Source organism: Nomascus leucogenys, chromosome 22a (genome assembly GCF_006542625.1).
Source record: "Nomascus leucogenys isolate Asia chromosome 22a, Asia_NLE_v1, whole genome shotgun sequence".
Classification (NCBI taxonomy): Eukaryota; Metazoa; Chordata; class Mammalia; order Primates; family Hylobatidae; genus Nomascus; species Nomascus leucogenys.
Window position 1 is genome coordinate 117,594,944 of NC_044402.1, and position 12,948 is coordinate 117,607,891.

Below are 12,948 nucleotides of genomic sequence, written 5' to 3' on the forward strand. Positions count from 1 at the left end.
GAAAGTGTTTATTTCAGCTCTCATCCCCCTTCCTTGCAGGTAAGGCTGGCATTCCACAGCCCTGGATAACTCCTCTGTGCTAGGTCTATGCCTGCTCCTGGGACACTAAACACTCCTGGGTTTGCAGGGTCCACAGTGTGCTTTGTGTCCCTCCCTGCCCAGCCTCAGCAGGAGCCCCCTGCTCCTAGACCACTCCCTTACTAAGTCCTGTAGATGTTCCAGCACACACACTGCCTCCCTTCTCAAGGCCCCGGCCCCAGCCCCTTCTCAGGTCATTTGGGGGCTTACATCACCTGCTACCTGTGCGGAGATGGAGGTCTGTTTCCCAGCACTGCCTTGCTTTCCCTCCTGCCCCACTGCATTTAATCATTGTGATAAGAGAGGAAACAAAGAGGGAATGCCATTGGTCCCATTCCTCTAAATCTTGACCACAAAAATATCTTGAATTGCCTCCGTGTCCCCACCCAACATCACCTCTTGCACTGCTACCTCTGCCTGAGTGCACATCAGCCAAGAGCCAGGGACCACTGCCCAACCACGACCCAGGCACAGACCCTTATCTCTAGCCTAGAGAAGAGGTGTGTTTCTAATCATCTGGTATGTATCCAAGGAAACCATAAATTGATCATTATTTTTGTATGTGGAATTAGAAATATTCATATAGACATACATTCTTTGGTTTTTATTTTTTTATCATCCCTAAAATAAATAGCGGATGTTCTCAAAATGGTTTATTAATTTCAGTCCTAAGATTGTATAATTGACTGAAACCATAAATGGCAGACAGAAGAATAGCAACAGTGAAAACCAAGATTAATTCTAATAAATTCATTACAATGGCAGGAATCAATTGTACTTTAAGCTCACTGTAAAGTTTTCAGTGTGTTGTGGATTCAGAGGCAGTAGGTGATGACTTTTATTATATATTCTTAAGTACCTGGTTTTGGAGGGTGATGGCTTGTTGGAGGGAATGATGCTGAAGGAACATGATAAAACAATATGATAAATACAGGGAGAGAAGAAAGACAAAGGAAAAGAGAAAACAAATGTTGAGAATCAGATGAATAGGTAGGGAAGAAGAAAAATTAAGTGGTCATAATTTTATATTCCAAGGACTACGCTAGTCCTTGGACTACGCTGGTAAAAAGAAATCTAATGATGAGGCAGAGGATTCTATTTTTTTCCCCATTCCTTTTGGCTCGTGGCTTGAGTTTGCTCTGGCTTTCAGTGAATACATGGGCCAAGGTAGGATGAGCTTCTGCCTGACCTGCTGGAATGTTATTCCTGATCTCATGGAAAGACATGTCTTGGCTTTTGACCGTGTGACTCTGTATCACTGTGTCCCTGTATTCCTGTGCCCCTCGTATTAGTCAGTTCTCACATTGCTAATGAAGACATAACAGAGACTGAGTAATTTATAAAGGAAAGAGGTTCAATGGACTCACAGTTCCACATGGCTGGTGAGGCCTCACAATCACGGCGGAAGAAGAAGGAAGAGCAAAGGGATGTTTTACATGGTGGCAGGCAAGAAAGAGCATGTACAGGGGAATTCCCCTTTATAAAACCATCAGATCTCATGAGACTTATTCATTACCAGGAGAATAGTATGGGGGAACCGCTCCCCATGATTCAGTTATCTCCACTTGGCCCTACCCTTGACACATGGGGATTATTACAAAATCAAGGTGAGATTTGGGTGGGGACACAGCCAGACTATATCACCCCTGTATCCCTGTGTCCCTACATTCCTGTATCCCTGGCTGAATGGGTCAAAGTAATGATTAACCCACAGATATGCATTTGCCTCTGCTGAAAATAGGAAGGAATATAAATGACATCTTTTTCTTGGTGGAGCTCATTAACTAGATGAAGAGAGAAAGCCTATGGGAAAAGACAAATAGAACCTTCAGGTTCTATGCAGTGAGTGCCCAAGAGGTGATTGTAAAAATGACAGTGCAGCCCTGCAGATGAGCAGAAGCTCATGGTGGGACCTTTCATGCAAGCTATGCAGAGAAGAGAGCATAGGATTTGGGGTTGGGACACACAGATTCAAAGCATGGTCCTGCCACTTTCCTACTATATGACCTTGGCCATGTTATTTTACCCCCATGAAGTCTGAGTTTTCAGATGTGTAAAATAATACCACTAATGTGTACTTATTTTTAATTTTAATTTTAATTTTTTTTTTGAGACGGAGTCTCACTCTGTCACCAGGCTGGAGTACAGTGGCATGATCTTGGCTCACTGCAACCTCCGCCTCCTGGGTTCAAGCAGTTCTCCTGCCTCAGCCTCCTGAGTAGCTGGAACTACAGGTGCGTACCACAATGTCCAGCCAATTTTTGTATTTTTAGTAGAGACGGGGTTTCACCATGTTGGCCAGGATGGTCTGGATCTCTTGACGTCATGATCCGCCTGCCTCAGCCTCTCAAAGTGCTGGGATTACAGATGTGAGCCACTGCGCCCAGCCTAATGCGTACTTTTAAAAGCGCTTTTCAAATACTTCATCTTGTTTAATGTTCTTGGCAGTTCTGTAAAGTGTGAAGCATCGTACAAAGTTAACTCTCATTATTACATTGGAACCCAGGGTTTTCAGAGGAGAATCCTCAAGGAGATAGGGCTTTCCTGCCTTGTGCCCACATAAAGTTGTGGATCCCAAGAGAGGAAAGCATTTTCGTCAGACTGGGAGAGGCAAGAAAAGGTCACTGGCAGTATAGATTCTTCTGGAGTTCACTGGCAACTTGTCCCACTTCAGTTCTCCCCTAATCTTTCCAGATGCGCAGATGTATAGCCTGGGTGGATGAGCCAAAATGAATTCAGGGCTAAACAGGTCAGCTGGCTCAGCCCATGGGAAGCATGCTCATCCCAAAGCAAAGGTCTCTGGCAGAAATTTCTCTGCACTTATTTACCCTGCTGTCTTCACATTGGGGTGCGGAGTGTAATTCAAAAACTCCAAGGCATGAGTCCAAGCCAGGGAGCTGTTAGAGGTGCACATGGGAGATCTTAGCAAGAGAAAATATATGTTTTAAACCCTAGAAAGAAGAAAGTAAATGCCTCTCATTTACTTTAAACAAATAATATGACCAAGGTCACATAGCAGGAAAGTGGCAAGAGGTCTGTCCTCTTTTCACCATTCAATCATGATCATATTGTCCTGGAGTTCTAGGGGCAGTATTTAATGAAGAAACATCCAATTTTGCAGAATGGGTAAACGGGATTGTGGGATTTGTAGTGAGCTGATCTGTCTTCATATAATTATCAATATCATTTCAATGACCATGATGTTGATATGGAAAATGATGAGGATGATAGTACAGAAAGAACATGAATATTAGCTGATGTCTATTGAGTGTTTCCTGGGTGCCAGACACCACTGTTAAGTGCTGAGCAAGGATTACAGAATTGAGTTCTCTAGTGACCTTTTGAGATAGGTTATATGATTGTCAGCTTTCGACAAATAAGGAAGCCAATATTCAGAAAGATAAAGTGCTGAAGCTTATGCAGTAAGGAATAGTAGAAGCAGAATTCAAACTCGGGCAATTGAACACCAAAGTTCAAGCTCTTAATTACTATTTCTGGAGCCCTCTGACTGATTCGTCCCTCACCACAGCCTACTTTTGCGTCCCCCATTTCTGGAGAGCATCTCCCCACATGGTATATACTCAAGGGTCCCATAGTGACCCTCCTCCCATAGAGTGTGAATGAGGGGTTTGAAACTGCCAGAACTCTAGCCCAGAGCTTGGACTTTTGATGCGAATGACAGAGAAACCAAGAGGTTGATTTCCTCAGCCTTCAAGAGAGCTCATCCTCAGCTCTCTAAAGCTGACCAGAAGGAGGAGAGTGGGACCTATGAAAACAGCAGGAAATGGGAGGGCTTGAATTCCTAATGCTGCACCCATAGGTCATTGTGCCATGGTCCTCTGCACCCTCAACACCCCCAACACTGATCCTGAAGGTCTCCACAATCTTCATCTGCTTCTCTCCTTTCACCTTCTCTACACTCTCATTGATAGCCTTGTTTTTTTCTATACCTCCAGTATTCCCATTCCCATGATAGCCATTTAAAGACAGGGCACTTGCTAGTCACTATAAGGAATATTGTGGGAATGTTCTGCTCATGGATATTGCATCAGAATAGGTCTGGAAATGAAACACACCAACAAAGTCAACAGAGGAGAGTCCAAGCAAAGCGTCTGTTTACAAAGTTGTGGAAGGTTTAGGGGAACTCATTATGGGATGGTGAAGCAAGCCAGAGCTAGGAACAGTGGGGGGCGCTCTTACCACACCAAGGTTTGAAGGAGCTTGGGTTTCTGGAACCCAGACATAGCAGCAGCGTTTGTGATAGAGGAGTTCCTGGCAGGAGCCATAGCTTTCAGTTGAGAAGGTGGTCACTGCTAACCCATGGCTCAGCTGGAAGGTAACCAGAGAATAAATTCCCCAAACTCTTTCTCTTCCTTTCCTGTGCTCTCTTATTGTTGCCTCCCATTGAGAGAACCCAACCCAACCAAAGCCAGATGTAAGGGAGACTAATGAGGCATTATCCATATAGCTCAGCCTCCTGGGAAACAGGTACTATAGAAAAGCGTGGAGAGCAGATCTAGAGAGGCAAAAAAAATTAAACAACGGTACCGATGTTTACATTTCTTTCTGATGTAGAGACCTCATACCACTTTTCTGTACATCTTACTTTAATGTGTAAAAAGGTCTATAGGCTCTTTCTCTAGGTTCAGTAAAAGATGAACTAGGAAACATATGCCACATTTGAGCTTCCTCACAGCTTGGCCCCCTGCAAAGCTGTCCCCTTCTAAGAACTAATAGCCCTGGGTATTCAATGCTGTGTTGTCTGGGGACTTCACAGCCCTGTCAACATTGTTTTTTTGTTTGTTTGTTTGTTTAATTGTACTTTAAGTTCTAGTGTACATGTGCACAACGTGCAGGTTAGTTACATATGTATACATGTGCCATGTTGGTGTGCTGCACCCATTAACTTGTCATTTACATTAGGTATATCTCCTAATGCTATCCCTCCCCCATCTCCCTATCCCACGACAGGCCCCGGTGTGTGATGTTCCCCACCCTGTGTCCAAGTGTTCTCATTGTTCAATTCCCACCTATGAGTGAGAACATGTGGCGTTTGGTTTTCTGTCTTTGCAATAGTTTGCTCAGAATGATGGTTTCCAGCTTCATCCATGTCCCTACAAAGGACATGAACGCATCCATTGGCGGCTCCTCAGAAAGGTGGAAAAGCAGAACCTCTTAAACTGCTCCACGTTTCCTGGAGAGCCTTGCCTTAAAAAAGGCCCTTTTTTTTGGGTGGTGTGGAGGGGACACCAATGCTGTGGCTCCTTCAAGAATGTGATTCTAGCAAGAGACTGAACTCTATTCTTTTTCTTCCTCCACCCTCTCTTAAGAGGCAAATTGAGTCAAACCATCTCAGTCTACCCACACCATCCTTCTTTAATTTCTCTAGTTAAGAGCATAAATCCCTTCCCTATTCTGAGTGTGGTTCATCGACCTGCAGCATCAGCATCACCTGGGAGTCTGTCAGAAATGCAAAATCTTAGGCTCCAGCCCACATCCCTGAGCCAAATCTGCCTTTTGCACGATCCCCAGGTGATATGCATGTACATTAATTTTAGGAGGATTGATGTAGCCTGTATGCCATGGTAAGAGGCATGCAATGTCATGTTGAGTTTCTTTCTTTAGAATTTATAGTAGCAGCCAGGACTGGTGGCTCATGCCTGTAATCCCAGCATTCTAGGAGGCTGAGGCTAGTGCATCACTTGAGGTCAGGAGTTGGAGATCAGCCTGGCCAACATGGCAAAACCCCGCCTCTACCAAGAAATACAAAAATTAGGCGGATGTGGTGGTATGCCCCCATAGTCCCAGCTACACAGGAGGCTGAGGTGGGAGAATAGCTTGAACCTGGGAGGCGGAGGTTGCAGTGAGCCAAGATCACACTACTGCACTCCAGCCTGGGTGACAGAGAGAGTCCCTGTCTCAAAAAAAAAAAAAAAAAAAAAAAAAAAGAATTTATAGTAGCCACAAAAGCCTTTTTGAGTAATTGAAGAAATTCTGAAGTTATTGTGTGCTTTGAAATTTAGTATTTATTGAATAGTTTATATCTTTCAAAAACCTTTTATAACTCATTGGAATCTCATCATAACTCCATGAAATACATAAGGTAGATAATATGAGCCACATTTTTCACATGAGGATCTGAGGCATGATTAAGTAAAATCAGTCCTCTGCTAGGTGGAATGGTTTTGAGACCAGATACTAGGGCTCAGAACTCATTTTAAAGCTGTTGTGGCAGCTATCAATTCCGAAGAAAGTCAACATGGCATAGCATGCCTCTTACCATGGCATACAGGCTGTATCAATCCTCCTAAAACTAATGTACATGCAAACCACCTGAGGGTCTTGCAAAAGGCAAATTTGGCTCAGGGATGTGGGCTGGAACCTAAGATTTTGCATTTCTAATAGACTCCCAGGTGACACTGATGCTGTAGCTCCCTCCCTCCCCCAGCTTTCCCCCCATCAGTATTTCTGAACACTTGATCCACACCCAGTCTGCCTCAAAATCACTTGTGGTGGAAAATGCTTGTTAAACAAGTAGATTGTTGTGCCCCATACCAAGACATAATGGATTTCTTATGTTCTCTAAATGTGAGAATCACTTTTTTGTATTGGTTTGAATGTTCTGATTTAAAAGTATGGGATGAGGGAATTTTAGGTTCATTGGGTTCACATGAGTAGGACTTAAACCTATGGAAGACTTTGCAGCAGAATAGGAAGATTTTTCTCCCAGCCTACCCAACAGTTGAAAAATGATCAGAAGGACTTGGAAGGGAGCAACTGAGGATTGATGATGACGGCAAAGACTGAGCAGTCCCCAGGCGTGACAACAAAAAGGAAAGCAATCAGCTGTGGAGAGAGAAATGGTGTTGATGATATTATGAAAGTCGGGATATAAACAAGAATGAGGAAGGGAGGAATGAGAAAGTGGCTGTATGGGGAAACCGAATGAGAGAGTAGCACAGAAAAAAGAAAGGAAAAAAAAAAGGAAGAAAGGAAGAGTGGGAGAAGAGAGAGATGGAGAGTGAGAGAAAGGGAGGCAGGTAGGTAGGCAGAAGAAGAGTGAGGAAGAAAGCAAAGGAGTTGAGACTGGGAATGGACAGAAGGAAACCTGTACATGCTGTGATCTGGGCTCTCTATGTTCCCTGATCCAGGGTCCTGAGATCTTGGGGTACTCACCACTGCATTGTAAGTTTCTGTGGATGAAGCTGGCACATAAATGCATCTGTAAAGCTCTAACTCCTGGGCATTGTCCCTGAAATTTTACTGATGTCTAGATTCTAGGTATGCAATTAAATGGGTCCACATTTTGTGTTTTTCTGAGCCACCAATTACAACAAAATTTGCTCATACACTTACGCCTATCTTAAAAAATAATTTATTTTAATAAAATAATAAGGCAAGAAAAAAAGAGACCCAGATTTGAAAAAGCAAAAATGTCTTTATTTGCAGACAAAATCATGTATGTAGAAAATCCTAAGGAATTTACAAATTAGCTACTAGAACTAATAAGAAAATTTAATGATGTCTCAGGATACAGGGTCAATATTTAAAAATTATTGTATTTCAACTTACAAGTGATGAATGTTTGGATAATGGGGTTTAAATAATCCATTTACAACAACATCCAAAATATAAAATAACTAGCAACAGACTTTATAAAAACATACGATGAAAATTAAAGCACGTTGCTGGGAAAAATAAAAAAAAAACAAAATTCATAAAAAGACATTGTAGTCATTGAACGGAACACTTAGTATTTTTAAGATGTCAGTTCTTATCAAATTTATGTGTAGACTCAATTCAATCCCAATCAACATTCCAACATTAACATTTGGCTAGAGAGCAAAGTTGGGGTCAGATTGTGTAGGGCTGTGTTAAAGAGTTGAGCATTACATGAGATAATGGATGTGAAGAAAATGCTTAATGGGTCGTGCCGAGGAAGTGCTCAAGAAGTAGTATCATTGTCATTATTACCATTACTGTATTGTTGTTATTATTTAACAAATGTTTTCAAGCCCACTTTGGCTTGTGTATGGGTTGAGGAAAATGCTACCCAGGCAGAAAAAACTTATTCTCCACACCTCTTGAGAAAAGTAGCAATCCCCAGATGTAGGGAGGAGGGGAGCCCTGCTGGCTTTTAGTCCCTCACACAGGACAGGAGAGGTAGGGATTCTGCAGAGAACGAGAATCATGTCTATGTCCAGGACTTCACGGACAGGGACACTCAAAGGTTGGATGATGCTCAATTGCAGCATCCACCTGCAGGGGCCTCGCCCCACTTCTCACTTACGATTGTCTCTGCTTTTAGGGAGCCCTTGAAAGCCAGGTGTTTTGTCTCCTTCCCAAAGCCTTAGAAGATAGACGGGGGCCATGAGGGAGGTGGGGGCAAGGAAGGGGAGTTCCTGTCTGTTCTTTTCCCCCCTTCCCTGTGCTCTCCACCTCTCTCTCCTCTTCCTTCCCAAACAGGTGGCAGGAATGTTAAGACCATGAATTCCATCAAGAGCAAGCAGGTTCCTTAGGGCACCAGTTGGTAAGTGTAAGAGTCCTCATCCGCTTGCACCAGCAGCAGAAAGAAGCTGCAGGAAGAGTCTGTTTTGGGCATGAGAAGGTAAAGGAGGCTGGTGGTTTTCTGGTTAACTGCACAAGGCCTGCAAGTGCTACAGATGTCCTTTGAGGACCAGAGCAGCCTCCTTTCCTCCCACACTCTCCAGACATGGGAGGCAGTAGGAGCTCAAAGTCACTTCTCAGAAATTGAGCCTTTGGTTCTGCTGTCAGCAAAAGGCTGTGAAGCTCAATCCCCCATTCTGGGTAGGAGAAGGGTGAATGAAGACTACGGGGTCTGGTGAAGGAAGGGGGGAAACAAACTTTTCACTTTTAAAGAGAGTGACCTGGCAAAACACAGAGAAGATACTTTGGGTTCTGAGGAACATGCGAGAAGTTGAGACTCACTGCCGAGGGGTTTTGATGCAGCACTGTACTCCGGCAATGGGAAGGGCTGTGGTCAGGAAACAAAGCAGCAGGTGTGGCCCATGTGGAACTGTCAGGCAGGATTTACCTGTGGTGGCCCGTGCCACACAGCTTGGCCCACCTTCTGGCCACCTCTGCTTTCCTTCTTATGACCTCCTAGAAAGAAAGCTGGACCTTCTGAAAAGTAGCTTGGGAGGCAAATAACATTTATTGAATGCATGAATGTCTTAGGCCCCAAGCAGGGGTTTAACATGAGAATCTCTTTGAGTTCCCTTAGCATCCTATGAGGTAGACACTATTAATATCCCCCAAGGCTCAGAGAAGTTAAGTCACTTACCAGGAAATACAACTATTAAATCAGGCCTGCATTTGATCCCAGGGATGTTAAATTTGAGGCCTGAGCTCTTTCCATCATACTGCGAAGTCTCAATTGTGGCATCACTGCAAAAGAAAAACCACCTGAGCATTGCTGTCACATGCAGAGAGAGAGACAAAGAAGAGAAAGGGGGTGCAGCTAAATGGGCTTTTTGCTCTTGCGGGGCCATGCCACAGAGTCCACTGTCTGGAGAGCAGGGCCTGTGAGCTACAGATTCTCAAACAATACAATCATGGGTCAATGCCTGGGCAGAGAATAGGTTCTCTTTTGAAGTTCATTATCTCCAGAAAGCTTTTCCAGCTTCCAGTCACTCCTTCACTCCAGTTTTCTTTCTTCTTTTTTCATCTTGGCTTATTTTAGTTGGCTTCTGTGCCCATGACTCTCACCCTCAACCAAAGACAGAGAGGCTCCAATGCAGGAAGCAGACAGATTTGGGCTTGAACCCAATGCAGCTTCCTTGCTGTGTGAGCTTTGGCAAGTTATTCTATTGCCTAATTTTGGGGGATTGTATTATGTTATGTTACATGTTATGTTTTGTTACATGATATTGTGTTATATTACTATCTTCTTCATGGTGTTATTATATTATTAAGATTGATGAGATAATGTGTGTCAGATTTCTAGCAGGTTTCTTGGCATATTGCAACCAGCAATACACTGAGCATATACTGTCTATGTAACTTTCTCAGACTCAGAGATTTTTGTCTCTTTTATCTCCCACAATTCTTTTCTTTTCAAAATGTCACTTGTGTGACATTTTCAAAATGTCACTTCCAGAATTTTTTCCCAGAAGAAACCAGTACATTAAATAAGAATGTTTTTTCACTAAAATTTTCTTTCTGCATACTCTTAATGATTGTATGATGTTCATCTGTCTCCCCCACCTACAACCTCCAGCAGAGAGAAGAGGGCTGAGCCAGTAGTGACAAGGGTGGGACTTTCACATCCCCTTTATTCCCCCTGTGGCTTTTTGCTAAGGGCTGATTTTACTTAAAAAAAAAAAATTTTTTTTTTTAAGCTGCCTTCCATCCTGGTCAGACTTCACCTTTTTGCACCTTAGTATTCTCAGCTAGAAAATGGAAATAATAAGTCCTCTGCCACTCACTTTACAGGGCTATCATAAAAACTCGATAAGATATATTGTTTAAAATATTTAAAAACCTTGGAATGCTTCATGAATATAAGGCATTGTTATTCAAATACAGAGCTTCTTAAGAGCTTTACTTTTTAGCTCTGTGATCAGTTAACTTTTGATGTGGAGCAGGCAACCACGAATTCTCAGCGTCATGCAACAATAAACATTTATTTCTCACACATCTGTGGAGCTGAGCTGATGCAGGCTGGGCTTGCTTCTGCATCTGGGGGTGGCGTAGTTTGGCTGACTGTGTTGGGCCTGGCTGGGTTAGTGTGGCTCCACATGTTTCTCATCCTCCTCCCAGGATTAGTGGGCAGCCCAAGCATGTCTTTCTTCAAAATGATGCTGGATACATAAGAGAGCAAGCAAAAACATACATGGCTTCTTGAAGCCTAGGCTTGGAATTGGTATGCCATTGCTTTTACTGGCCAAGCAAGTCACATGGCTGACATCAGGGATGGGCTTATGCATCATCTACTGTGGGAGGAGCTTTCTAAGTATGATGAGGGCACAGATACAGGGAGGGGTGACCATTACAAACATTAATGCAAATCTTCCACACTGTGTTTCTTGATCTGCCAGGACAGGGTTCTCTGAAGGCCAGTAGAGGTTCAATGCTTCCAAAGAAGGATGCTGAGCTGAGGTAGAGAGACAGAGTTCATCACCTCTATTATGACTGACTGGCTCTAAGGCCCAATGACAAAACTCTTTACTTTGGTAAAGTGTTAGACAGTGAAGAAGATGAAATGGCTATTGTGAAATTCAGTCTCTGCTTTTAGTCCTTCTCATTGCTGTTTTTGTTTGTTTGTTTTGTTTTTCTGTATTTTCCCCCAAGGGTTACTACTTTCACAACAGTGGAAAAATATTCCTTATATTCTCTCCCCTCCCCTTTGCAGGATTCCTTTACATTCCTGTGTGTTCCTGAGGGAGCTAGAAGAGAAATACATACAACATATAACTATGGGACTCTTGTCTGACCCCCTCTCCATTCTCAAGTCACATTCACCCCCACAAAAGCTTTCCTTAGAGCCAATTATGTTCTTTAGGCTACCAGATCCCCATAAACAGACTTGAGCCACTGTGGGTTCCTAGTAATGAGATTTTGTTTGGCAGTTTTATTTGTAAATGACTCCAAAGATCTGAGTAAAATATCTTAGAGCAAGAAATTCTGGGTTAGAAATTTTCAAACCAGAACACTTCTTCAAAGGAAGATGAGGTTGAGAGAGGGGGTGGTGGTGAGGCAGGGATTGATTTTAATGGGCCAGCATCCAGGGCTCCAGATGTTTCTTCAAAAGGAATCTCCCAAATTATTGAGCCCAAGTTACAGAATAAGCGAGGAAGAGAATGGTCTACAGAATCTTTGATTGGGTCCGCATGAATTCATTAAAAGTGGTTGTCAGGGAGATGTGAGGGGTGGGGAGGCTTGCACATATGTATATTAACACACACACACACACACACATACACACACATATATGTACACAAAGAGCTTGGTATTGGTCTTGTCAAATGCTTTCCTCCCTCCGTCCCTCCCCGCAAAATTAAATCCAAGGTCTGGAGTTTTACTCTTTAGGTTAAAAACAAAAAAACAAAACAAAACAAAAAACAAACTGCTACTTTTCCAAAGAGCATAAAAGAGAGAAAAAATATAACATCAGTTACTGACTTGAATTGAACTTAAAATTTCCCAGGAAGAATCTGCTCAGAGCTGGACTCAGAAATTTGTTGCAAGCTCCCCAGACATGAGAAAATAAACTTCTATTAAGCTGGCACTGAAGTGCCTGGAAGGGTGTTCAACCCTTAGAACAACTCTTAGCTTTCCGAGGAGTTTCAGGGTTGGAAGAACAATTTTGCCAACTCTACTCTCAACTCGGGACAAAGCATTATACATCTGGAGGAGTCTGATGGTTTAATGCTTTCTTTTCCATCCAAGATTATTCATTCATTCGATAAATATTTAGTGAGAACATACTACCTACTGGGCACGGTGCTAGGTGTTGAGATGTGATCAGGGTGAACAAAACAGACATAGTCATTGTCCTCCTGGAATTTGCACTTTAGTGGAGGTAGGAGAGCACAATTAATTAATTACATTTACTTGAGATAAGTGTAGTTAAAGAAACAAGATCCAGAGACAGAAAGTAGCAAGGACTTACAGGATGATCAGGGAAGTCTTTTCCATGAAGGTAACATTTAAACTACATAATGCTGATATTTTGAATCTGAACCTGAGGATCTCAGAATTTTCCACGTTTCCCTCTGAAACAGAGGAGGTTTTGGTCCACAGGAGAGGCTAAGGGTTGATTCAATCAAAGTCTTTGGAGTTCAGATTAGCCCTCGCAATTAGCTAGAAGTGGGGATGGAAACTTAATACACTTGAATTCACACACCT